Below are 6,000 nucleotides of genomic sequence, written 5' to 3'. Positions count from 1 at the left end.
CAATAAGAAAAATCTGACAAATATTGCTGAAATGAAAGAAGAGGTGGTCCGATATTTAGACAGCATGGCCCACGACTTTCGCACTTATTTGATCGGTAGTATGCCCTGCCGCATTGAAGCCTGCATTGCTGTCCATGGTGACTTGACAAAATAATAACTGTTCACCTGTCTTTGAATCTGGAGTTATGTTCTGCTAATGAGTAATGAGTAAAAAAAATAAAACATTTACAATCTTAAATTCTCAATAATTTCTGGTTGTACTGTAATAATCAGGACAGTGATGAACAACATGCGCACCGATCTATGAAGTTGAGATATGTTATCCACCGATCCCGTAAAACACCTCTTACGACAAGTATATGGCTTGCTGAAGACTAATTATAACCCCGATGTTCACGGGTAAGCTGCGATATGTAAATACTTTGTGTACAAAAAGGTGAATACAGTTACCATATTGTATTTCCAAAGAAAATATCGAATGGATATAAAGACTGTGGGTCTTCTGGGGGATTATATTAGCAGCCAGAACGGTGTGTTCATTTTAACGTATCTCTATCAACAATGTCATGTATTTATCAATATACACTGAACAGCAAAAGAAACTCAAGTTTCGAAAAAATGAAATCTCATGAAGGTAAACGTTCATGTTGAAGGAACGTTCATGGTAAAGTGACGTAATGATCCCAGATGAGGTGATGTCTTGCAATTTGACGTCCATACGAACCATTCGCACAAACACACCAACAGTGCAGCAAAACGATAATTTTAGCACGAAATCGACTGTTCTGGGTGGAAAGCATGCATTTCACTCTGAGGTACCCTTGATAAAGGTTTATGTCAAAAAAACAGTTCAGTATTGACGACAGGAGGTGTACACGCCACACAAACGATGCCTAGACTAACGACTGAGCAGAGGGGAATGGCCATTGGAAAGTTGCACGGAGGCGTAGCTAGACAATTGGGCTGTCATCTTACGACCATTACACAACTTGCTCAACGTCATCAGCAAACTGGGGTTCCACTGCCGAAGGCCATGTGGGGCCAATTTTGGCACGTCAACAACGCCAGCGACGTTTGCAGCCCTCACACAGCAGGGTGTCGATGGATTATCTAGCTCAAAACAACATTAACGCTTTAACATGGCCGTCTCTTTCCCCGGATATGGCTCCCATTGAACATTCTGGGACCAAATTGGATGGAGGATTGCTGCAGGTAGACAGACAATCACACTTGCGCAACTGGAATAGAGATTGGTGTTAGAGTGGAACCAATTGCCTCGGGCATTCTTTCAGACTCTAATGAACTTAATGAAGCCACGTTGCACGGACTGTGTGCAAGAACAAGGTGTCTATACGCGCTACTAAAGAGACTGTCACTTTTCACGTTCAGGCATCTCCATTTGACGGACTGTGGTCAATTTCAACTTATTGCAATTCAATGTCAACAGCAACTTTTAGCTGTTAAATTGACAGTGTTTTCTATTGAATAAATGATTAGATTTTGGTTGTATTCTATTCAAAAACGTGACAAAAAGCCAGCACTTGCGTTTCTTTTTCTTTCGTTTCAAACGCATGCATAACTCTCTTAAACATATTCCGTCTGTGCTTCGAAAGGTAAGCTTTTACTCCCAACCTTTAGTGTAAGAGTAAGTAATCGGAGTTACGGGGACAATGAGGTCAATAATGTGATCTGCATAGGGACATAGTATCTGATTATGACGTGTATCAGACATAGGTATTTATAGGCTTGCTATATTGTTCAATTTTATTTTTTCAATCACAAATACTTTGACATGTTCTCAATCTTATCAGCACATCTAAACCATTTACAGTTACGAAGGTATTGCCAGCTTTTTACCGTGACCATGTTCAATGGTGACCTACCCCCTTTTAAGGTGTCAGGGACATTTGCAACATGTATGTTGTGAAAAACCATAATTTCAGTGAGTGGGTGAGTTTAGTTTTACGCCACACTCAGCAATTTGCAGCTGTATGGTCTCGGTCTGTAAGTAATCGAGTCTGGACCAGACAATCCAGTAATCAACAGCATGAGCATCGATCTATGCAAATGGGATACGATGACATGAGTCAGCCAAGTCAGCGAGCATGACCACCCGATCTACATTTGTTGCCTCTTACGGCAAGCATGGATTACTGAATATCAATTGTAACCCGCATCTTAACCCATATTACAAACCGACAGGTACGTTACGTATTCCTATAATTACTATCCAATCTAAACAATGCATAACATAGCCATCTTAAGTGATTTGAAACATAGCATTAATCCAGGCACATATCAACCACACCACTGACAAAGTTAAGCATTCTAGGTATCCTTAAGGTATTCGTAACCACGGGTAGAGGCATTTGATTCTTATGAACTTCAGGTAAGGCACGTCTCCCTGCAACACTAGGCCTGGAGATACACAGAGGCTAGGCCTGTCCTTGATTTGAAGGTTAACAGGAGCACTTTATAAGTGTTTCTGTCCGCTACCTTCAACCAATGAAGTTTATTTAACACTGGTGCACTGTTGCTGTCTTTCTTTGCCTTTGTCACAAGTCTAGCGGCAATAATTCCGAACGTGCTGCAGCTTTGCTATCAATTGCTTTGGTAGTCCAATTAGAAGAGCATAGCAGTAATTTAAAAAATGGGACACAGCACAACACTGAACAAGAGATGTTACGGTCGTTAGATTTACAAATCGAAGTATTTGGGCAATGTTTAGGATGTTAAAATATGCATGTCTGCATACTTTGTTTACATGGGACTCAGCATTCATAAATGAGTCAAATACAAATCCCAAATTTCGTGCTTCTGCGCTTGGTTCGATGATGCAGCCATCAATTTCAAAGGTGGGCAGAGCACGTTTGCCTCTCGTTGACTTTGAAGAGAGAATCAGCAGTTCCGTCTTCTAACTGTTGAGCTTGAGAAAGTTTAGGGTTATCCAATCCTCGATGTCCTTGATACAGTTTATCAAACGACGATATGTATCCTCTACTGGTGTTCTGTTGGAAGGCTTGAAGGCCAGATACAGGTGGGTGCCGTCAGCGTAGAGATGGAACGAGAGATTATTGGCGCAAGCAATGTCTCCGAGAGGTGATGTGTAGATAATGAACAACACTGGTCCCAGTACAGAACCCTAAGGAACTCCATACTTGAGGCTAACTTTCTCTGACATTTGCCCACTGACTCTCACAGCCTGAAATCGTCCTGACAGATAGGACTCCAGCCAGAATTAAGCTTCACCAGTGACATTGAATCTCTCATTCAATATGTTGAGAAGAATGGACTTGTCAATTGTGTCAAAAGCAGCTGACAAATCGAGCAACACCAACACTGCCGCACCATCTGAATCAATTGCCTGCAGCAATTCACTCTGCACACGCAAAAAGAGCCGTTTCCGTGCTATGATGACATCGGTATGCAAACTGCAACGTTTCTGTTTTCCCAGTTCTGATGATATGATCATGAAGCCTTGACGCTACCACTCTCTCCATGACCTTAGCAGCAAAGGGCAAGTTGGAGACTGGTCTGTAATTGTTTAGGCTGTTTGAATCCAGCTGAGGTTTCTTGATCTGTGGTGTTATAGATGCTAAGTCGAAGGTGCTTGGAACACAAGCTTGACTGAATGAAGCATTGATCACACTGGTTATTGTTGGTCATACAGACACTCCTTCAGTCGGCATAGGGTCTAGTGAACAAGACTTTGTAGGACTCCTCACAATCACCTGTCTCACCCCCATCTCAGATGCTGGTAGGAAACAAGACAGCTCTGCAATATCCGTCATATTTACGTCGGCATGAGCTGTGGGCGAGGTTTGTATGATCGCTAGTACAGCAACAGTGACTCTTTGATATTGTTGATATCTGATTAGAATTAGTGTAGTACATTTAACTTATTTCAGAACATTTGAGTTAGTGTTAAAGAGTCATGTTCTCATGGCTTTATCTTAATTTGGTGTATGTATATATGTATGTGTGTGCAATGATATTCGGTATATTCAGTTCTGTTGCTCATTCTAATTTCGGTTCTTTTTCACATTTTACTTACGTTTCTTTTCTTTTCCATATGTTACGTTTTGAAACTCCCCAGGAGAGAGATAAAAAGTGATGGGCTACACCGCATGGTCTTATCGGGTTTCGGTTTGGGAGCAAATCTTCCATATACGTGTAAAAGAGGCACAACTTATGGCTTACACAGATTTTTTACCCGCTCTAAGGAATAAAGTTTGAAGATTCCGATGCAATATGGGTTAATTTGCTGTTATATTATCTTGCCTGAGATTGACACAGTACAGTTTGCGTTTTTGAGGCCATTTCCTGGGTTCCATTCTGAGTTTGAGAAGGAATGTCTTTGCTCAGGTAAAGTTGGAGATGCTGTCAAAAATATTCAATCAAAACATTAAATGAATTACAATTTTTGCTGCTTAGTATGTTTGATTTTAAACACATTTTCTGTGTTAGTTCCTAACAAACAGACATAAAGCTTAAGTTTTCGTCGAGAACTATTGAATAAAAATCAGAATATAAAGCTTTTGCTAGTTAGTATATAGTATTTCATATGAAATATTTCATTAGCCTAATGTTAAAAAATCAGAATATAAAGCTTCTGCTAGTTAGTATATAGTATATAAGAAGATATATATGTCTTGTACTTCTATCATACACATCCACTTGGGTGGTCAGAAAAATCTGTTGTTTGTTGAGACAAATCTCTATACACGAGTTTACATTTATCCGTTTCTGCGAAAGAGAATTCCAAACTGACGGTTTTTTTGCTGCTTAGTATGTTTACTTTTAAACACTTTTTCTGTGTTAGTTCCTAACAAAGTTTTCTTCGAGAACTGTTGAATGAAGATCAGAATATGAAACTTTAGCTAGATAGTATATAGTCTGTCATATGAAATATTTTATTAACATAATGTTATCAAAACAAGGAGATATATATGTCTTGTTCTTCTATCATACACGTCCACTTGGGTGGCCAGAAAAATCTGTTGTTTGTTGAGACAAATCTCTGTAAACGACTACTTATAAGGTCAGAATTTGAAGACAAATGAAATCATATGTGTGAGGAACTGCTGACCAAGACGTACTATTCACACTTATTACTAAATGTTACAGTCTACACAGAATTTCTTCAATTTTCAGGGATGTGTAATAATTACAGATTGGCAATAAAGGCTTTCCAGTGGAAACAGGTCCGTTGATTGAAGGTGCATCTCCGATTTTTTCACATTGAGGTCAGTGATAGTATGAGAACTATTTGTTAAAGTTGTTGCGGCAATAGCCGAAGAAATCCCGTCGGAAATAACATAACTGCTGACATATAAAGTGAGTTTTCATTATTTTATAGATGATACGACACCCAAGATTTACACTGTCTCGTGTTCTGTCGTAGGAAATGCCGTGACAATATATGGAATTTCCATGGCGTTTTCCCCGTTATCTTCTATTTGTCAATTGGTATTTCACTTGGAAATTAAACAAACTGTGGACCTGCAACCAGTGTGCTACCAGTGGACGACCGCCTTGACCCGTGGCATAAGAAAAACAACTTCAAAAGCAATAACTCTCTCTAAAAAAAGTGGCAGTTTTGAAGATGTGACTTTGTTGTATTGTGATACAATGTGGCAATTAACGAGGCTCTATTAAAAGTCTGTACAATAATGTATAACTAAAGTCAATACATGCATTCTCTCAGAATTTCATATAGTTTCCTTATATTTAATTGATATATGAACTGTCAGAATTGAGAAAAAAAGGATTCTCACAATAACAAAATCCTCTTTTTATGATCTGGTAGGGTATATAGTAGGGTCATTTTCTGTCACCTTCTTGAAAAGAAGATGGCAAACTGCACTTTTTTCCGCCCCTCATCAGCACCAGTTTTGAGATGAGAAACATTAAAAAACGTGGATGGCCTTTGTTATAATTAATCTAACAATGGCACTTCACAAATAGGCAATGGATATCCAGTGCAAGAGAGATGTTTAC

The sequence above is a fragment of the Haliotis rubra genome, unplaced genomic scaffold (assembly GCF_003918875.1).
Source record: "Haliotis rubra isolate DU_JTF1 unplaced genomic scaffold, ASM391887v1 Scf676, whole genome shotgun sequence".
In the NCBI taxonomy this organism is placed as follows: Eukaryota; Metazoa; Mollusca; class Gastropoda; order Lepetellida; family Haliotidae; genus Haliotis; species Haliotis rubra.
The sequence above is the reverse complement of the archived record's forward strand: the minus strand, read 5'-3'. Positions refer to the sequence as shown.